The sequence below is a fragment of the Amblyomma maculatum genome, unplaced genomic scaffold (assembly GCF_055883805.1).
Source record: "Amblyomma maculatum isolate TAMU_Amacu unplaced genomic scaffold, ASM5588380v1 scaffold_30, whole genome shotgun sequence".
In the NCBI taxonomy this organism is placed as follows: domain Eukaryota; kingdom Metazoa; phylum Arthropoda; class Arachnida; order Ixodida; family Ixodidae; genus Amblyomma; species Amblyomma maculatum.
Window position 1 is genome coordinate 239377 of NW_028146755.1, and position 22775 is coordinate 262151.

Consider the following 22775-nt stretch of genomic DNA (forward strand, 5'->3'; position numbering starts at 1 on the left):
TTCGGTTTTGACAAAATTCATGTGTACTATCTTAGTTTACTACTATGAGTATAATTTTGATGTAGCCAACACACTCCTCAGTCCTGAATAGGACTGATGGTAGATTTAAAATAAATAAATGGTGCTGCTTAAATGTTTCGTAATCAAAAATCAAGATTCAAGGCTTGAACGTGCTATAGATTACAGGAATTTCGAATTTAGCTTCTTATTAGCAATTAGCCCTTTTGCATATTATTTTTTAGTCACACAGGCTGTCCACGGCAACTATGCCTCAAGAACCTGTGTTAGCAAGGGCAGGAGAATAAAAAAAACACATATTCTTGTGAAGTGTTCAATGCCGCACGCCGCATCCCTATGGAGATGAAAAGCAAAACACCCCTTTATTGTGGACGCATTTGTGTTTGAATACCCGAATAATCCTGTTGCTGCACACGCTTATTCAATGCCGTTTTATCGTAGCGTAGCGTTATTTTTTTTTTTTTGATTTTTTTTTTTTGAGGGGGAGGGGGGGAGGCTAAGGCAGAGAAAGGCTATCTTTGAAAAGACGGCTGTCTGTAAAGCTTGAGGCTTCAAATTGCCACTCACTAAGGTAACTCAACCACATAATCGAGAAGATACTACATTGTCCTCTGCAAGATCCGATGAAGTGTGCTCAGCAGTGAACTTATGCAGACCTAATAAGGAGTGTGTTGACCCAGGAGGTTATATAGTTCTATATAACATCCTTGGTGCTCATTGATTGCTGAAAATTCCCACTTTTGTAGGCGCGTGCTCATATAAACGATGCTTGTATCATGCATTTCGCGGTCCATGAGACCTATACCGTAGTAGAGCGCACTGCAAGGTTTTGGGTATTGTGTTTTAACTGTTTCGTTTGTGCCGTTAAACAGGCGTGTGCGCCCAAAGTAACTTGGGCAAACCGATGCCGCTGATTAAACTGGGTCTACACATGAGCTTTCCCTCATTTGGCGTTAACAAATGCACATTTAGTGGTTTATTCATAAACCACTGGAACGATTTTAATGCCGGGATTCCTTCATTTCCAAAAGAAGACTACACAGCTATCTCTAGCCTGGCCAGGGTCAGCAACTTCGAGCCCTAGCCCGGCCCGAGCCCGGAAAAACAGTCATTTTCAGGCCTGGCCCGAGCCCATGTAGTGTTCTAAAAGAAATCACGTTATAAATCCTGCCTACAAGTTCATATAAGATTAAGAGATAGAAAGCGTGCAGAGTAGGTCGGAGAAATGACTACTCACACTCTAGTGGAAATCAAGAAGAAATTGGCATGGGCAGGACATGTAGTGCGAAATGAGGATCACAGATGGTCGCTCAGGGTAACAAACTGGATTCCAAGGGAAGCAAAGCGTAGCAGTGGGCGGCAGAAAGTTAGGTGGGCGGATGAGGTTAAGAAGTTCGCAGGGGTTAACCGGGTTAAGTGGAACCGCACAGAACCGGGTTAAGTGGAGGAGAATGGTAGAGGCCTTCATACTGCAGTGGGTATAATCCGGCTAATTATAATAATGGCTGAACTGCTGGTACTGCGAACGAAAAGCACTTTATGATGGGGAAAGCAAATACAAGTTGTCAAGCGCCCGAAAAGGCACTCACTCTCGAATTTAACAAAAAGAAAAAATACTAACTCTCCAGGTGATTGAAAAGGTGAGCAAACTGAGAGGAAGCGAACTCCACACACTGCGTGAGTGTTTCTCAGACCTCATTTTTGCTAGGGTAATAGCATAGGGTGAAGCTTAAATTGCCCCCATATATGCATTCCCTGAACGCGAAAAAAGTATTATTGCAAGTAAGAGTCTGTTCGATTAAGGCGGTGCTTTTCAAAACAGGACTTCAAGCACATTTTGCGTGCAATAATGATGGGGATTGTGCTTAAGAGGTCAGTTATGTAACATATATCTGAGGCAATATATAGCAATGTACCGAGTGGTCACTGTTTGCACGAAAGCTTTTTAATAAATTATGGATAGGCGCACTCTTCTCTTTTGGCCGCGGTCACCTAACTCGCATTTCATCGGTACTTCGGTCCAGAAAGCTCCCTGCAGTTGGCTAGCTTAAATCTGCAAAATATTGGCCTCGAGATCGAGCAGAGTTGCCACGTAGCGGCAGAGCGGCGAAACCTACTTAGTGTGGAGGCGTGTTCGCGTAGCGTGCCAGCCCGCAGTGATTTACGTGTGCGCGTGCGACGTGCATAAGCGGGCTTTTTGTTTGTTTCGCAGTTCCTGTGCGCTTTTGCCTTCCTATCTGCCTCATGCAAAATAAATAGGAACAGGCTATCACCCCACGCTTCATAAAAAAAAAATAATGGTCCATATCGAGAATGTCGTGCTGGAAAGGATAATCATCACTCGCGGTCTTCGGCACATGAGATCCTTTGACAAGCGGTATTTCAAACGAAGCGGTGCCGTCATTAGGCGCTGTTTCAAAGCAAAACAGGTTGCTGCCGTGAATATAGCTTAATGCAATCATTCAAAAATAGTATATTCCCGTTTATATTCGGAATACCGCAGCTACTGAAACATGCGACCGCAGACTGCTGCATAGCAAACCCCAGTTTTAACAAGCCACTCTCTGCCTTCTGAATCCACCATAGAGTTGTCTCAGTACCGCTCTTTTTTTTTTTCCTTTGTTGTTAAACCTCTGTCGCGGTGTCCCAATGATAGGCCGCTCGACTGCTGATTTCGAAAACGGGGGTTTGATCCCGGTAGTTTCGAAAGGTGCGCCTCGGATGGGGGATTTGATTGCACGGTACACACTCCCACGTGGTCAACGACATCGAAGCCCACCCCTACACCATCCGTCATATTGCCGATGTCGCATGACGCTTTAAACCCATATATGCATTTCTTTTCTTCTTTCTTATTTTTTCGTTGGAGGAACCTGCGCATCCGTAACAGTAGTAGTGAACGCATTTCGCTATAGAGAAATGCTCGAACGTTTGAAAACCAAATATTTCCAGTAATTGATCCACGAACTATTACATAATGCATATAGACCAGTGTGCACTGGTCGCCATTAAATCATTAGAATCACGTTTCGTGTCTGCTGTCTTACGAGCAAACTCGTTTTTTCTGACAAGGGAGTAAAATAGCTTCATACGGGCTTAACCATCGGTATGTAGTTCGGGAACAAATACTAATTCATAGTCCTATGATAAGAGGAACTCCCTTTCTTCCAGGATAGCTTGACATCCGGCACCTGTTTTGGAAGTAACCCATGTATTTTGCTTCGCATGTTCTCAAAAATAATTACAATGATAAATAAATCTTCAGCCTTTTAAATTTTTTCCCAGAACATGAGAGCGACCAAGCGCAGAATTTCACGATGTCTTCGCAGCTATTGATTCGTTACTGAACAATAATTTTAGCGTTACTGAACATTAATCAATAACATGAGCTCTTTGGCCACTTGGTGCATGTTGAACGTAATCGCAGGGGTGCCAGCGGAAACAAAAAGACGCGTACACCAACGTCTGTCCGTGTCTACTTCCTCGTTCTTGTGTACGCGTCTTTGTGTTTCTGCTGGCACCCCTGCTATTAGGTTGAAAATTAATCGCTGATAGTCCTAAATTTTGTTAAGTGTGTAAAAGTTCTTTCACAGGGTGAAAATAATTATCATTGGAGAAAAATTACACTGGTAATTTCTATTTGTCAAGCATCCGCCTTGTTGTGAGCTCGGCAAACTCAATCCACTCACCGCTCTAAGCAGTCAGCTCCCCAGTGCAGCGAGGTTTGCTGTACAGTGTGAGCGTAGTATCATTTTTGGAGAATGCTTGTGCCTGAAATTGTTTAGCCAGAGTTGATGTCCACTCTGTCTACAGCAACCCGCCGGACAGTATACGCTGCCAGTGCTGCTTAATCCATGAGTCAAGTACGATATAATGAACCAGGCTGCCTCGGTTTATTCTACAGTACTGCACATCAGAGCACGAATCTTGTAACTTTGTGGGCTTGACAATAAATTTGCGTGTCTCACTCATATAAGACAGGCAAACACAGTTGAAAAGGCGATGTGCTATGTTCAGGCCCAAGTACACGGCCCGTGAGCGCTGTACAACGCAAAAAAGTGTGCAAAGTGACGTCAGTAAATCTAAAAGACGGGTGTTTGCGTCCATTGATTTCCTAAAATCCATTCATCTTTTTATTTTCTGCATTGGCGAAATCCACGCATTTTTTCCTGCAACATTGCCCCACTCTTAAGAGTAAATCGCTAATGCATTGCATAAGGCACATTTTCATCACCGACAAACCTGCCGTAAACTCGGAAGCAGACATACGCCGCCTCTGTTTCTGCGAGCGCCGTCGGCTACACATCCGCGCTATCGGAGCGACGATGGCGCCACCTCTAGTCGATTTCGCTCGGAGGCGTCTACGAACCGCTGTACGAAGGTTTGTGTACCCGCTCATGTTTCAGCGCTCCGCGGAAGCGCGCTGACTGGCGCTCCGACAGTTGCAGAGATATCTGCCGCCATCCTTCGCCTGCGCTGATGGAAAGGGCAAAAAACAAAACAAAAAGGAAGTAAAGAGTGTGAGTGAAAACTGCAGTCCGACCATCAGCGTGCGAGGGCCAGCGGTCGTTTCCCCCCCTTTCCTCCCATCTGTCTTTCGCGTACGGCGCATCGCGAGAAGTTTCGGTTTCGATCAAATGTGCGTCATATAACCGTCGTGGCTCATCGACAGATCACACGTTCTGCACACCGTCTGTGTTCTGCTCGCTGAGAGATGGCCTGTGAGTACGAGGCCACTGTTAACCGCACGCATTATCCTATCGGCAGTGCTTTTTTTTTTTCTTTTAGTGCACGCATCCTCAGAATTACACTTTCGGCTTCAAAAACCTCAGCGCTTTGTGTGGCTTCTGCTTTCACATCATTTGAGCGAGTCCCAACATACGTCGCGTTGCCATAACATCTGCGTGCATTATGCACTATACTGTCCTTCGTTGTGATAACTTTTGCACTGTATGTGTTATGTTTCAGTTTAATGTAGATCCTGTAATAGCGTCCGTGAATTTCGCACCTGTGTACCGTTCCCTGCGCTTGCTTTGGTCGGCTTGGGGGTTGCTCATGAGTACGGGTCGGTGCCGATGGCAAATATCCTTTTAGCGCGCAGTCATGCTTCATTTATTTCCACTTGAATGACTCTGTGCATGCCTGTGTCATGTGTAAGGAGTATTTAGTATAGGATGCATGTGCATAATGTAAGAAAAATTTACGGCATAAGACGGAATGCATAAGACGGAATGTTACTGACATTCTAGTAGAAATCAAGAAGAATAAATGGGCATGGGCAGGGCTTGTAGTGGGAAGAGCGGATAGCCTAGTCGCTTAGGGTAACAAGCTGGATTCCAAGGGAAAGAAAACGTAGCAGGGGCCGGCAGAATGTTAGGTGGGCGGATGAGGTTAAGAAGTTCGCAGGGGTCATGTGGATGCAGCTAGCACAGAACTGGCTTAAGTGAAGAAATATGCGAGAGGCCTTCATCCTGCAGTGGGCATATTCCAGCTGATGATGATGATGATGGTGGTGGTGGTGGTGGGGGTGGCGGAATGCTCAGTTAATAAAAACCTCAACAGCTCGTGTTCGTGCCTTCGTCTCCCAGTCGACTGCCTAATCTGCATCCTTTGCAAGTGCGAGGCGAGGGGAGGGGAGCACATAACTGAGGCGGGAATTCGCTGAGAAAGGCCGGAGTAGTAGAGTGAGTGAGCTAACGGGCTCGTCTCATAGTCCACCTCCAACAGATGCATGTTCGTCGAGCAATTTTATTTCGTGACGAAGAGGCGCACGTTAACGCGCAAATGTTTCAAAAGTGCTGCCCTATGTATAAAATACATTCCTGGGAGTCTCACAGCTCCTGAATGCGTAAGGTCGAAGAGAGTGCTGACGCTGAGGAGGCAAAGGCAGGAGATTCCATTCTAGTGTTGATCAAATTATCTGATCAGTGCAGTCATCTAACACTGTAAATAAATTATGTGCTATGAAATATGTAACTTTGGTTCTGGTGCCGCTTATTCGGGAGAAGAACGACCCTTCATAACCCAGGAAGTTATGAAGAGAGAGCTCGAGGAGGATCTTTACATGACAATATGGTACCACTCCGAATTTTTTTGAGATAGCAAAAGCAAGCACACGGCGATGCCGCCTGCGGCATGGGTTGCTGTGCTTATGGCCTGGGCGTTTTGTACCCTATTCGATCCATTCTTACGTGAAGCCGGTCATGTTCAAGACAGGAGCTGGAGATGAGTTTTTTTTTTCTTTTTGCGGCACATTTCCGGGGCTTCACTGCTTTCTGCTAACGCATATGCACATATCATATAGCCCTGGCTGACTCTGAGCGTAAACTTTCTTGCTCCCGAGCTTTCGCTAGCTTTATACAATATTCTTATCAGTATACGGGGTGTTTCACGTAACTTGCACTAATTATTTGAACCAGTGATGTAAAAAATACGGTGCAGCGAGGCCTGGTGAAACACTTGTTTATTTTGGATGGCTTCGACATCTGACTTTACTTTGCTATACATGTAGGTACAGTTTCTCTAATAAAAACCAGTTGGAAGTTTGCGCTCTGTCCTGTCGTCACGCCTCTTTCTTCTGCCTATTGCGCAAGTTTATTCCCTTTGCTAATATGAACCAACTCGCCTAGAAGGAAGTATTATTCAAACCAACGGTAAATCATATTCCGACATGTGGAGCTCCTCGAGTATTTGTATATTTCGCGCAATTAGTTAACTAAGATAAATTTTGCTAATTATTTATTATCACTTCGGGGCCAGGTGGGTCTCATAATCTTGTAATGGGGATTCGGAAAAGAAGTGTTCAGCTTTTTCTGCCAACGTGCCTTATATATATATATATATATATATATATATATATATATATATATATATATATATATATATATATATATATATATATATATATATATATATATATATCGCATATCGCTTGGGACTGCCTTTTTAAGCAATCACCGCTACAATGCAAACAAAGCAATATAGTTGACACGAGTAAGGACTGTTCTTAACAGTTTGAAAAAAGAAGAAAAAGGGGGAGGGGAAAATGTGGAAGGAGGGTGGGGTTGAGGACGGGGGAACGCTCCAGACAAGAATAGACAAGAGAGAATGCACAAACGCACACTTCTGCAATGCCCATCAGGACGATGTATTTGATGCCTGTACTGTTTTCACTTTAGAACTTCGGCACTGACAAGTGTTCCAGTTTTTTGCCTCGTCCCCCCTACTGTAATGCCAACCAGGGCGATATGTAGGTACTTGAGAAAATAAATAAATAAATAAAAAAATAAAAACACAGGGCGGGGTGGGTTCCCCGGTCAGGGTAAGGTCAAACAGGTGTTGTAGGGAATGTGGCGTGTGCGGGCACGGGTAATCGAGAGGAAAGGCTTTAGAATGTACGACTTCTTCGCACTCAGAGTTAGCGCATCACTTAAAAAAGACGCAGTTGTGCGTGCAATTAGCGCCGTTTGCCTTGGTTGTCCTTTTTGCCTTCTGCATAGGATGAGCGGTGAGCTGGACTGTGAAAAAAAAAAAATAAGAAAAGCCCGTGGTATTTTTTTTTAGCCGGGCAGCCATGTGTGGAATTCGGAAACGCTCTAACCACTCGCCCCCCCCCCCCCCCCCCGGCCATTGCTGTAAAAAAAAAGGGGGGGGGGGCGGCGGCGTTGAGAGACTGCAACATGAGTGAGCGGTACGACCTCTAAATCTTTCCTCAATTATTATTTAACCAAACATCCAGGAGGCTAGAAGTGTTAGGTGATAAGTTAATAATAATTTGGTACAAGCCATTTCAAAATGATTAGCAGATTATTTGGTTTGGGGAGCATGTATAAACGAAAGGGTCCCAGGATTCTCGTTAGGACCGTCTTGAATGGTATTATATTTGTAAATAAAATAAGATTCACGTTGTTCACGTTCTCGAGTGTTTTTGAAGCCCCCTTGGAGAATAGTTACATTTATTGAGTCGAATGAGTGAGGTTCTACGTTTATATGTTTCAGTAATGGAAGATTTGGAAGGCACTTGGCATGGGCACGGTGGTTGTTGAACCGAAGGTGTATATATATATATATATATATATATGTGTATATATATATTATAACTCAATAATATAACGCACTGGCGCAGAGACGTCTAAGATTATATATATATATATATATATATAAACTTAGACATCTCTGCGCCTGTGCGTTATAATATTGCTGCGCTCCCAACAATGTTTAGACGAACGAAACGCATGCGGTGACCGTGCCCAAGTGTACGGCTGCCGCTCATTTTACGGGCTGCGTCATGACACAAATGAGCCTGCCTTGAATTATGCTACTTGAGCGCCTTTTTTGCCTTCTTTTTTTGTCAGTGAGATAGCGCCATAAAATCTCTGTCCACGATTGCTGCCCATTGCTTATCGTGGATCTTGACTCGGGCTTTGTGTGCTGCGGCAGAATAGGCTGACGCAGTTTTGATATACGCTGATAGCGGCGTCCGTCGGGCGCCCGTTTCGAGACCGGGAGCGCGCACGCTTCGATAATTCGAAACGCAATTGGAAGCGCTGCAAAACGGTAGCGCAAGACCGCATGCCACGTGGTATTTTTTTCATATTTCGCGGATTTTCTTCAAATGCTAAAAAAACGATCACGTGAGAAGTGCATTAATAGAAAGAACTAGACCGTGAAGTGCGCCTAGTGGCTAACTCGGACGAAGAAACCATAGTAGGCATATCGGCCTGACGCTAAAACGAGGAGGAAGAGTAACTGCCGCAGCTAATTTCGTTCACTCAAACCACGACTGAGAGCACCGCAACCGTGGCGCACGAACGCGCAGTCACGTGATTTTATTTGCAGCACCAGCAGGAAGATACAAGTGACGTTTCCTTTATCGCAACTAATGGAATGGGGGTTTCTGAAGGAGCTCTCCAATTTTCCACTGCCCATTTACGGCCTGGAGGCATTTAGTAAATTAGGAAAATTAACACAACTAGCTAACTATAAGAAATTGCAAAGCAAAAAGATTCCTGTGGTGCGCAAGGCGGCTGTATGCAACTGATTGCCCTGTCATACCTCAAGTATGGGATTTTTTAGCCCTTGGTTCATGGTTATATATATATGGTTTGGTTTGGTTTTGTGGGGTTTAACGTCCCAAAGCGACTCAGGCTATGAGAGACGCCGTAGTGGAGGACTCCGGAAATTTCGACCACCTGGGGTTCTTTAACGTGCACTGACATCGCACAGCACACGGGCGCCTTGCTTTTCGCCTCCACCGAAAAGCGGCCGCCGAGGCCGGGATTCGATCCCGCGTCCTTGGGAACAGTAGTCGAGCGCCGTAACCACTGCGCCACCCCGGCGGGGCGGTTATATATATATATATATATATATATATATATATATATATATATATATATATATATATATATATATATGTGAAAGAAATAAGCCAACAGTCGGCGAGACCAAGGAAAACATTGATGATTGTACTTTTATGTTTTTTTTTTAATTTTTACTTCTGTAATCCCATAAATTAGTTATGTAATCTGTTTAGGGGAAAGATAAATAAGCACAAAGTAGAAAGAAAAACAACGTGCCGATGGTGGGAACCGAACCCACGACCTCCGAGTATCGCGTCCGGTGCTCTTTCAACTGAGCTAAATCGGCCGCTATCCCCCCTGCTACTTTCTTATACCAACCTTGACAGTGTTCACCAGCGCCACAATCAGCCATAGCGGCGGACGTAGAACGTCCTTTGTTACCGCCAGCGTCACGTAGAACGTGATCAAGAGCGAGGTCGAAAGCTGTGCTAGAACCCTCTTACGCTACCTATGGCTTCAAGACTGGCAGAACCGAGACCCCCGTATACGCACGCGCAGTGTGCGTGTGTGCGTGCGTGTGCTTTGTTTATTTTATTTACAATTTATTTTCCATTTTCACATCGTGCCGTGCTTAATGAAAGTAGTGGAATATTAAGCACACATTTGTCCGACGTGCACGTTGACTGGTGCTTCCTCGGGCGGCTTTACTTTATTTTCTGGACTTCGGGATGATGGTCCGAAACCGATGGTGTCCGCTTACATGTGACAGGGATGTTAGCAGCAGTACTCTAGTTATACTGTTCCCCGTGCCCACAAGATTAGCGTTAAGAATTGCCTGCAACTTACTTATCCTGCCTGTTAGAGTTTTAGTCTCGTCTCCTCTAGTGACACCATTCCGTGCTGCCATTCAGCATCATTCTATCAAGGGGCGTCGTTGCCAAGAGCAGCCGATTCCGGCTGCCTCACGGCCGCCTTATCGCAAGTCGCAAGTGCATCCTGCCCGCGATCGTGCAATTGTTTCCGCACACTGGAAGCTAAGCTAGCGGCAGGCGATCACTGGGTGACCGGATAAGATAAGGACTGATTGAGCAAGCGTGCGACCGTTCAGAATTAAGGATGTAGCGAGCGGCACTGTTTGAAGCCAGACGCGATCCCTGCAGCTGAATCTAGGTGCACAGATTTTATTACGCTGAGGAATAATGCGTGCTTTCCGCAGAAAAGAATTTTGATTCTTTTCGCTGGGCAGTCGTGGTGCAGTGGTTAGGGCGCTTCACTACTGTGTTCGAGGATGCGGCATCAAATCCCGGCCGCGACGGGCGCTTTTCAGAGGTGGTGAAAAGAAAGATGCCCTTGTTCTGCGCAGTGTCGATGCGTGTTAAAGCGCCTCAGGGGATTGAAATGTTAGGACTCTCAACTACGGCGTCTCTTATAGCGCGAGTCGGTTTAGGAAGTTAAACGCCCTAAATCTAACCCCCTTCACGCAAAGTTGTGGATTGCTTTCGTTATCAAGTGTTTTTATTTATTTATTTTTTTTTTTGCATTCCTTCCCTTTGCTCACACCTGATTGGGGATGGTTTCTGCGGCGCAGCACGTGTAGCCAAAGATGTGGCCAAAGCAGACTTAAATTTGAAGCTTTTGCTGTCCCTTGTTCGCACTCCACTAAGATGTCCCGAGGAAACATGCAACCGCAAAACGCATTTCCACGTCTCAATGCCACCTGGAACTTAGCCGGCCTACTCATTGTATGCATTTGTTTGTAGTGTACAAGAGCATAGCACCTGCTGTATATTAAAGATTTTAAATGTACGTGTGAGATAGTTTAGATCGTGAACACGGTACTCGAATTTTATAATGAGTGTTGCGAGCACGTGAACATGAGGGCTAGATTTTGCGGGGTGAGAAATGTTTTAAGCGCGATGTTTGCTTTTAAAACATTGGTGTGCGTATGTTCGTTTACGAAGATATCCCATTTGATGGAAGGTTCACCTATGGCAGTTCTCGTATTCCGATGCTTGCTGACAATACTAAATGTTCTACAACACGGTATCTCGATGTTCGAGAACCAATGGTAGAGAAACTCATTAAGTGAGGCGACCACGCAGTAATGTGTGATGGTCATGTTCGTCACTGTATGCAGATTAATAAAGAAAATGGACAATTGAGTTTGAGAGGCCATCGCGGCTCCTTTGTCTATAACCCTCATTATAAAGGCGTGTGGCGTGTCAGGTAAGCTACTTTATTATGCCTTTTATATCAACTCAAAATTGACTTGGTTAACATAACAATTAAAAATTATGAATTTGGAACGCTCTCCGTCTTACTGCTTACGTAACAAACTCGAAAATATTGCTCTACCAAATAATTTCTACCGGCTGCTTCTTTTAACCGTTTACTGACCGTTATTTTCTCCCCGCGAAAGAGACGTCGTTTACGGGCTCTGCAGGTGGATTGTACAGCAAGACGAACATAGAGTTCAGTAAGGAAGGGATTTTTTAACTAAAACATCCAATCAACTTTACTATTGATATTCGGTGCCAACACTACGGTAAGACAGCAAAGGCTGCCTATAGAATATGAGTACAATTTTTAAAATTCCTTTACCGGCAGTGCTTCAAAATACGCTTTGAGCTTATAAATATGGCTCCCGCTATGCACATTTATAAAGCAGCGTCGCTTGAAGAATTATTCTGGCAGCGTTCACGTTGACTGCGTCTAAGGCATAAAATAGACAAACGGCTTTCGTATGTGCTTGAGTAGAAATAAGAGGATGCTATTTTAAGGCGAAAGCCTTACCAGGCTGATTGGGGTGCGCAAAAGATCTGCGTCCGCGCAAGGTGTCCAACCGTGTCAGTGTTTAAACGAATAAACATCGGAAAAAAAGGAATGATTGCATGCGACAGAGGAGGAAAAAATGAACCTAGAAGCAAAGTTTGATGACTGTAGAGCAATTGATTATAGCCACAAATGTCAAATTTTCATCAAAATGCGCAGAATGAAGACTTAGTCAGGGCACATGCCAACAGCACGGACGTCGAAATAGTACCAAAAAAAAACGTCAAAATCGAGATAGAAATGCTGGAATTCTGTGAAATTAGACTAAGAACGTATAATTAAATGCAGTTAATTCTTAAGATTACCAAAGCACTTCTAATTTGGGTGAAAATCGAAGAAACTTAGATGACGATGTTCAATCCAGGGGAAAAACGTCGATGCAGTGTTAGATATCTCGCAAAATGAGCAAAAAAACGGCGGATATATGTTGAATTGGATACAAAACGTTCAATCAAGCGTAGGAAACACTCAAGATCACCGAAGGAACTATAATTTGGCTCAGTGTGGGTCAAAAACAAAGAAACTTGGATGGTGACATCACATATACAAAAAGACATGGAAGCAGAATGTGTAAAACCCTTTGCGTAGAGCGGATTTGCGCATAATTTTAATTATCTAGAAATTAGAGGAAACCGAATCGATAAACAAGCCCGTATAGGCGGCCCTAACAACATAACATCGTGTCGGTCGCCGCCCAACACCCGATACAACAATTGCCGATGTGGTGCGCATAATTGTGTTGTCGACAGAGACGCCACGCATGTTCGGCCAACGGACGGAATGCGCGCAGACCCTCTCCGGGGTCCCGCCTCGGACTCGACGGGGGGTACTCTGCTGCGCTGCGAAGTAGCTCTCAGGTTACTCGGCCATTCCGACCCTAGACATCTGGTGGGAGAGGGTGTGCTGAGAGGGACCGAGTGGACCGTGCCGCCACCGAAACGGACCCTTTTCGGGCAGTGTGTGTTCTGTACGCCGTGCGAACGAGTGTTGTAAACGAAGGGACAATAAATCTGTTCCGTTGTTTTGTTTTTGACGACTGTGTCGACTACAGAACTTTTACCCAGAAGTGGGATTTCAACCAACTACCTTCCCCAACGAGTGCCTCTAAAATTATTCGACCACGAAAAGCCACGATGATGCTACGTTCGAAGACAACAAATGGAGGACCTCGACCGGCTCACTCGACGAACGAGAGCGTACAGAACGAGGGCGAGACGGAGCCCAACGTCGAAAGGGGATCCATGCACGCTGCAACGGCAAGCAGCCACGACATGGACAGCCCCAACGAAGCAGTGCCCGTTCCCAGTGCCTTCGACTACCAGGCGCTGATGCAGGCGGCGATCCAGACGGCGGTACGAGAGGCATTGCAGGGAGCAGCCCAGCTAATGCAATCGGCTCAGTCGCCACCACACCACCCGTCAGCAGGTGCATCGGGCGTCGCGGATCGACGATTGGCGACCGCGAGCGCGCAACTGGTGCCAATATTCGACCCATCTTTGCACGATCAGCCAACGGTCGAGACGTGGCTCAACAAAGTGGACAATCTGGCTGCAGCCTATAGTTGGAGCGACCAGCAGACCACTTGCTTCGCCCTCACGAAGCTGCAGGGCGTCGCAAAAACGTGGTATGATGGGCTCACAGATGTCCAACGAACTTGGGCCGACTGGAAAGCTGAAATGAAGAGGGCGTTTCCTTCGGCATCCAGGTTCCAACGCACATTCCGGGACATGGAATCACGAACAAAGGAGCGCCACGAAAGTGTCGAAGCGTACTTCTACGACAAGCTGGCCAAAGCAAGGCGCTGCAACATCGGTGAAGCGGCTTGTATCGAGTACGTCATCACTGGACTCAACGACGAAGATCTGGTGCGGACCCTCAGCGTTCGAGACTACGCAAGCCCAGATGAGTTGCTCCAGTGCGTGAAACGGCTCTGCGACAGAACGGACACCATGAAGCAGACGAGACCCAAGACACCCTATCAACCGTTGAATGCTCGACGTTCACACCGCGTCCAAGAGGGCAACGACTGCATAGCGGCAACTTCTCAACGTCCACCTCGCACCGGAGGCGAATCGGCAAAGGCATCCGGACGGAAATACAACGAAAAAGGCGAGCCACTTTGTTTTAATTGCTCTTCATACGGACATTTTTCGGCAGCATGCCCAAAACTTCAACGCAAACCGCGATGCACAAATTGTGGAAAATCAGGCCACGAGACAAAAGATTGCTTTTCGAAGAAAGGCTCGACAACTAGCAACGGGACGAAACCAGCTGTCCTTGCGCAAGAGAGCAACGATACAGTGGGCAGCATGGTGCCAAATCAGAAGTATTTCATGAGTGTCAACGTGAACGGGAAGCCGATTAAGGCATACGTCGACATGGGAAGCCAGTGCATAACGATGCGGGAGAGCGAAGCAGAAAAGTTGAAACTCTCATACGAACCTTTAAGCCGTCCCTTTACGATCAGCAGGTACGGATCGGGAAAAACGACGCCAATGGGCAGTTTTGAAGCGAAATTGACGGTGGACCAGGCTACAGCCGACGTCCAGATCCACATTGTTCGAGACGATGTACTAGCTGTCCCACTGCTTGTCGGGCAACCCTTTACCGAACAGCCGCACATAACGGTTGTACGCCGCAAAAATACAGTGCGCATTTTCGAGGAGCATGATGAGTCGGAGGATGAGGACGGGACTCTGGCCAACTTAGCTGTACCAGCCCTACCACCGCGCCGAGTGAACTTGTGGGCAAAGGAGGCTGTTGTCATACCTCCGAATTACGTCGGCTTCGTTGCACTGGGAAGTGACAACGTTACTCACAGTGACATCTTCGTCCACGGAAAGCTGCACGAGCCACGCGGCCAATACGTACCAAGCTGTGTGATGAGGGAAAACGAAGGGTGCGAGTTATGCATACCTGTAGCGAACGTCTCAGAGTCTCCGCTGATCATCGCGCAAAACCGGAAAATCGCAAGGGGAACATTGTGCATGGAAGAAGAATATTCGGAACCCTTCATTCTCGTAAGCTGCAACGAAAAAAAGCCGACAATTGCAATCGCTGGAGCTTCAATGCGTCATGTTGATGCCCTCAGCAGGGCGCCTACCTCGGAAGCAGAAGAGACTGATGTTGCAAGAAGCATTAATGTCTTTGAAACGGAGCTCACCGACGACGACTGGTTGACGCTAGCACAGAGAACGGACCCAAAGTTACAGTCTATCGCAGACACCTTGAGGGGATCCTCGAAGACGAAAGAAGCGCACCGCATAAGAAAGGAGTATGCCCTGGTAGAAGGCGTGCTTTTTAGGAGATCATCCAACAACGGTGAGGAGCGCTTGTTATGGGTGGTGCCACGAGCGGCACGTTGGCAAATTGCAAGACGGTGTCACGACGATGTGGGACACTTCGCAGTTGACAAAACTATGGCCTTGCTAGAAAGCAAATATTGGTTCCCAAGGATGCGACGTTACGTAAAACGGCACATCTCACGCTGCTTGGAATGTTTGTATCGTAAAGCTCCTTCCGGAAAAAAGCCGGGAAGGCTGCACAGCATCGAAAAAGTGGCCGTGCCATTCGATACGATCCATATGGATCACTTGGGCCCATTTATCCGCAGCACTAGCGGCAATACGCACGTCATTGTGGCAGTGGATGGCTTTGCGAAGTTTGTGATCACTCGCGCTGTGAGAAGCACCGCGTCAAGCTATGCAAAGGGTTTTCTCCGAGACCTTGTTGCCACTTTCGGGGCTCCACGAAGACTGATCACCGACCAGGGAACCGCTTACACCAGCCGACAGTTCGAGAAGTACTGCAAGTCACTCAACATAATTCGCGTGAAGAGCGCAACGTGCACGCCTAGGGCCAACGGGCAGGTCGAGAGGTACAACCGAATGATAACGCCCGCCATTGCCAGTCTATCAAAACTAGGCGACGGAAAAGACTCGGGCGAAACTCTAACGCAGGTGCAATGGGGAATCAACAACACCGTAAATCGAGCTACGAAAGCGACGTCATTCAGTCTGCTTTTCAACTTTCACCCACGAAACGTGACAGGAGACCCAGCTGATGACGCCATCGCACTGGAGCTTGACGCCAGCCTACTTAAGCTACGGGAGACGGCAATTGACAATATTTGTCAGGACCAGAAGAAACAGAGAGAGAGTTTCAACAAACGACGAAAGACAGCGCCCAGCTACCAACCAGGCGACATGGTGTTGATCGAGAGGGAGCCAGTTTCAACGGGGGAGTCGCGCAAGCTGTGCCCAAAGTATAGGGGACCGCACATGGTCGTGGAAACGCTTCCCAACGACCGATACAAAGTGCAAGACTTCCCCGAAGTACAGCGTACTCGGCGATTCTACGAAGCCGTCGTGGCGGCGGACCGGATGAGGTGCTTCACATTTGGAACCGCGGCCAGCGGCGATTCCTCTTCAGAAGACACCAAAAGCGACGAGGGACAAGCGGCCTACGAGTAAGAAAAAAAAAAAGGGAAAACGCAAGACCCCATTCCAACCGAGGGCGGTTGAAAAGAAAAGGATGGCCGAATGTTGTCGACAGAGACGCCACGCATGTTCGGCCAACGGACGGAATGCGCGCAGACCCTCTCCGGGGTCCCGCCTCGGACTCGACGGGGGGTGCTCTGCTGCGCTGCGAAGTAGCTCTCAGGTTACTCGGCCATTCCGACCCTGGACATCTGGTGGGAGAGGGTGTGCTGAGAGGGACCGAGTGGACCGTGCCGCCACCGAAACGGACCCTTTTCGGGCAGTGTGTGTTCTGTACGCCGTGCGAGCGAGTGTTGTAAACGAAGGGACAATAAATCTGTTTCGTTGTTTTGTTTTTGACGACTGTGTCGACTACAATTGTGACGTCACCGGTAGTGCCGCTCACTTCCGGCGAGGAAAATGGGCAAAAAGATTCGCATCAGGGCATCAGCCTCACCGCACTTAAAGGGACAGTAAAGAGAAAACAGAAGTGGGCTTGCATCGATAGAATGCCAATTCCTGATTACAAAAAAATCCACTCTTACTGAAAACAGAGCTGTTATAAGGTAGTAAAGAGGAAGCACAGAAATACAGGTATCGCCGCCAAAGCTGAAACTCGCAACTACAAATCACGTGACGCGCTAGGGATCACGGAAGCTGACAAATGCGAATTACGCTGCTCGTTTGAATGCGGTCGTAGGTTTTGTCTCGAATATAATAACACGCTTTTATCATACGTAAACGACGGCGAAAAGACAACACAAACATTGCAAGGCAAATACAAAAATATACTTGAAGGCGTCACAGGCGCCCACTTCAGTTTTGGTTATGTTTCGGTTTAGGCATTTCGTGCGCACTCGGATAGTTTGTTTGGACCTGCAGCGCCTGAATTACGAGCTTGGAGCAGCAGATGCGCCTACTCGTTCCCATTTGAGCATTCGGAAGCGCGAGCGAGCGAAATCCGCTGCCGCCGACAAGCTCCTTCGTTCACACTTCTGCGCCAACATATCGCGGCCGTCGCGGCTTCGACTGCGACCGGACCGCTCGACTGCAGCTACGTACGCCACGAAAAGCATACATATGCTAAGTACCGAAAGAAAAACGCATTATTCAGTTGTTCACTAAATAATGGCACATCTGACTAACATACTGCGTCAAGAAGACTTCAACGTGCTATTTGCAGGCATCGTAAACAAAAGGGGCATACTTGCCGCTCATACGAAGGAGAGCGTCGATATATTTCGCTCGTCGGCCGGCGAAAAAAAGGGCCTCGGGTAAAAAGTAAAAACTAAAGATAACGAAGCACCAGAAATACATTACAAAAGGTAAAAAAAAAATCTATTTGTAGCAACAAAACAAAAACTTCAGTAGCCGTAAGATTCGAACTCGCAACTGCTTACTCAGAAACGTTCGGCGCTAACCGCTCGACTACGCCGCTTTTTTTTTTCTTTGTTACCAATTTTTTTAAGCACACAGCATACACTCTGAATACACACCACCAAAGCAAAACAAAAGGAATGCTAAAAGCACTAGGCACGTTCTGCCTAAAACGCTTGATTTAAAAGGGCTTTACTGAAGCCAGCTGGTCCAGTACAGGTAGCCACTCCGGAGAATTATCTTGTGCACGCAGAATTTCTCTCAGGTATACCACACTCTCGATGAAGTAGTGTCGAGCGGGGTGTACAACGGTTCGCTCATGCCTGACATCCATACGCGTTTTCCATACGCTATGCATACATAATAGCATCAGCATGTCATTCGGCACTCCTTCAGGGTGGGCGCATGGAAGATATCGGATACCGAATGGCGTCATTGGCAATTCTTTTTTAAAGTTCGCTTCACGATATCCCAGAAGAAAACTGTATCATGGCACTCCAAGAAGATGTGTTCAATGGTCTGGGGTTTTCTGCAAATAATGCAGTTAATAGACCAAGGTACAAAGAGCCATTTGTTCTGCAGCCATGGTTTGACTGGAAGAGTGCCGGAATGCAATTGAAAAAAGAATGATTTTGCACCAGCTCTGACAGGCATACGTTTTACCCTTTTCAAAATGTCACGCTCAGACCCTACGTTATACAGCGCTGCAGGAATACCGGAAATATTTCTGCACTTTACCTTATGGTCCCATTTACAATGAAATGTTTCTGCTGCCGGTCTAAAAATTACTACTTCTTGACCATCGCAGCATGCTGCCTGGTCTCACGACTTGTAACTAATGTTCTGGATGCCTATGCGCACTATAATGTGCACTGGATCCATTTTAACATGTGGAATTTAACAGCGCTGGCACATTTAGTGGCGCCGGCTCTTCGCTCTGCTACCGTGGACGTAATTTTCGCTGAACACGGAGCTTTAGCACAAACCTTGAAGGAAAAAAGTGCGACGAAGCTTCAAAACAGACAAGCGCAGCAGCGAGGACACTATTTTGCTGGTAACTAAATCTTATTTGTATGCAAACATGTCGGGAAGCATTGCGATGACCGAGGGCTCGGTTTGTTTATACGCAGTGCAAGAAGGAGCGCAAAAGCTTGAGAAACATGTAAAGTAGTGTGATTTACAAGCACTCTATGTTTTGTTTTTCTTCCTTTATGGGCCCATCGCTCGGTAAATTACTCTCTTCATCGTTTTATTTATTTCGGCTTTGGCCGTCATTGCGAGTACGCTGTTGCCATGTTAGCCCTTGAGGGATGCGACGCCTCGGGCCACGCCGGCTCGCTAGCTATCACGGAGTCTCCGGTTACGTCACAGTGTGCGTCACTCAACTCCGACTACGTAGTCGGAGGGAACAGTTTGAATACGACCAGCGGGAACAAGAAAAAACCTCAACTTCTTATCGCAATATCTCAGCAATTATTCGATTTTTTGCTGCTAGATATGCGGTGACAGTGTCACCAAACGTAGTTTATTAGATTTTCATAGCATCTTTGGATGTCGTTAGTGTCGCTTTAAAATGTATCTAAGTGCCTCCAACGCATTTTTAAAGATATTCATTATAAATAAAGAATAGTATTTTTGGCGTTTACTTTTGTAACCGCATTGCGGACAAAGAAAATTTAAAAACTGGACGCAGCTTCTGTGGACACAGATTTCAACTATTTAATATAACGTTGGTCTTGTTACGAACCTGCGTTCATCATGTATGTCTTGGCGGTCAAGGTCTCCACTTAGCAGACATCTCGTAGGAAACGGGAGATTGCCGCCCTCAAGGCAACTTTTCCGAGACGGAGACCTCGATCCGTTCCTCGGAATTTCTACGCCGTAAACATTGAATGCGCCTTCCGAGACCAGGCGAAGGAGCACGTGCCTCTGTGGCCAGCGTCTCTTTTGTTCTTTGTTGTGTGTGTACTTACGTGTGACCTGGGGTGCAGCGGAAACTCGCCGAACCACAGTCCGTGTTCTTAGGCGATGAAGGGGCCGAGAGAGCGAAGGACAGCGTCCGCGAGGAGATGGCAACCTTCCTTTGCTTATCGGATAACCTACAGCACCTGCATACACGCTCGGCGTGATACTGTCGGATGCCCGAGCGAACTCTGCGCTTCAGCTCAACTCTGCCGTTCAAAATAAACACTGAGATAAATAAAAGAAAAGCAAAGCGATACCAACAAGGATTGCATAAAATAAGCTTCAGCGATGCTACCGTAAGACAGCACCGAAAGAAGAGCTGTGCTGATCGAAGAAAAAAAAGGGCATGGCCCTGAGAGGAAAACCCTATTCAAGTGCGCATAACTGTATTGTTCTTTTTTGTCCCCTTCTTTGCTGCTCTCTATACACTCTGTCATAATATACCAATATGTAACCACGTAAATATAAGTTTTTGTCTTGTCGATTTTTCCTGATTTTCCGTCTCCGCGTCCTTTTTCCAGCGAGGAAGCCACTGTGGGTTCGGGTCGCAACAGCCTATCAAATGAAATGAAAATTTGATCCGTAATTTTAGCTAATTAATCGTTTCATGATTGGGCACTGTCGTGTTCAAAATTCGCCCCTTGTTGTACAAGACGCGTGCACACTCCGAACCGACCTACCTCTCGCAGGGTTAAAAACATTCTGCAAGGATTAAGAAAATCACTCGCTGTATATACCGATAAAATAGAGCGAATTGAGATGAGAAATCAATGGCAATGCAAGCGCTCACCATATGTATTCTATTAGGAGTAAATTGAGGTTGGTGCTTACGAAACTGAAATTTAACGCAATGAGAATGAGAAACACACCGGCGATGATGATTGGCCTCACCGAGCAACGTTGAGAAGCTGTGAGCGCATTTTGCTGCCGCCGTTTGTAATGAGGTTTAAGGCCCCAATATAGTCCGACGTTTGCGACGCGACTGGCTGAGTCGGCGACGTCGGCCACGGCACGTCGTCTACGACGGGCGCGTCAAAAAACTGCAGCTTCTACAGTCTGGCGCGGCTGGCGTGCCCGGTGCGGCGCGCATGCGCACAAGACGCCCTCGAGGGCTGGTACGTTTTCGACGTGCATTTTCGAGCAGACGACAGGGCACCTACAGGAACGAACTGCCTATCGAGGCACTAATTACTGTTGTCATCAAGGCAATGATGCGATGTGTTTACTGCGAATGTTCAAATGGCACAAAGCATGTAAGTACAGCCAGCCGTGGAGACGTGCTGCCCAGCAACGGCCTGAGCCCGCGTCGACGACGGCTACAGACGGAACGATGATTGTGTACGTGCGTGTTTTACTGAAAACTAATCATAATTTAAGTATCTGTACGATTACAGAAAAGTTAGAGATTACACAGTAATGAGGATCACTTCTCGGCCAGCTGCAGTTCCTGTAGAATTCCATAAATTTCGCGAATTCCCTGGTTGTTGAGCCGCTGACGTTCCGTGTGGCCAAATCGAGTACGGCCTTCGATTCCGGCGTGTACCGGTCACAACTCTATGCGAAGCCGCTTCTGCAGTTTTTGGTATTCTTCCACTGAATGTACTGCAGATAAGTGAAACAACACCCTCGTTACACCTTCTAGAGCAATGCATTAAAACGAGTATGGCACACGCACCGCAGCGAAGAACTCACAGCTGAGCCCGGTCGCACTACTGACAGTATGCATCCCAGACATTTTTCTTTCCTCTGAACGCGTCTGTAGTCAATCCGTTTGATATCATAGACGCAGGGCTGCGCTCGAATGCCTTCTAGCAGCTTTTCCGCAACAGTGTCTGAAATGCGCGCGCAATCGCTGTCTACATGCAAGCAGCCATCTTCACCGCGCGTGAGCAATGCTGGGATGCGTGGCCGACGCGGCTGACGCGGTCGGCGAGAAATAGGCGAGATTCTATTTGCGCGTCGGCGACGTTGGGCCGCGTCGGCTCGCGCTCGCTACGTCCATCACGCCGTGACGTTGGACTATAGACCTCGGTTTTTCGCCGACGTAACGGCGCGGAGGCCGACGTGCGCGCGCGCGTGCGTTACGTCGGACTATATTGGGGCCTTTATGGTTGCCCCATTGTTGTCTTCCAAGTGTGGGTTCAGTTTCCGTGGCCTGGCTCAGCACATGTGAACTCGGCAGCGAAGTTTTGGGGCGAAGGCCATAATCCGGAGGTTCACGCAATCGAACAACGCCTGTTTGTCCGCGATGATGATGAGGTTGCTCTTGGTGAAGATGGACATAAAAGGGGGATTCGGCGCGTTCAACTGTCTCCTCGGAGGCGAGGGATCACCGCCGGTGCGCCGAATTGAAGGGATGGGATTAAACGAAGGCGATGCGATGGAAAGGCTCTGGCAGTGGCGAGGTGGGCACGAGAAGACCGGCAGCAAGACGACCGGGACAGCCGCGTGCACAGCAGCAAGTGCGGTGCGCGGAAGAGGGGTCCCCGAGGGTCGGCGCGTCACGCGACGCCACTTTAGGTCTCGGGTTTCGGATGCCCGCACTTCGCTGGTCTCCGGCCGGCTTGTATGCGCCATGAAGACAGGGCACCTGGGGCGGCCGTCCGTCGATTAACGTGCACGACCTAATAGGGTATTACCATGTATGCTCAGACTGCTATCACGACTGTTGGCCCTGGCAATTCCCAAAATTCCTTCCGGGTCTCCAGAAATCTCACCAAAATAAATTCACTCTCGCATGAGGTGCCGACGTAACCACGTTAAGACACTGCTGCGGCTGAGAAGAAACCTGCCTGGTTTTAGTGGG

General features: G+C 47.3%; 1 pseudogene across 1 annotated transcript in view; it reads left to right on the top strand.

Annotated features, from left to right (window-relative positions):
- The first annotated feature begins 4485 nt into the window (after window positions 1-4485).
- The window catches only part of LOC146170868 (BTB/POZ domain-containing protein 6-like), a 56747-nt pseudogene continuing 38457 nt past the window's right edge, over window positions 4486-22775 (top strand). The window contains exon 1 of the transcript XR_014703087.1: window positions 4486-4739. The product of XR_014703087.1 is annotated as a BTB/POZ domain-containing protein 6-like (transcript). The remainder of the gene's footprint in view (window positions 4740-22775) is intronic.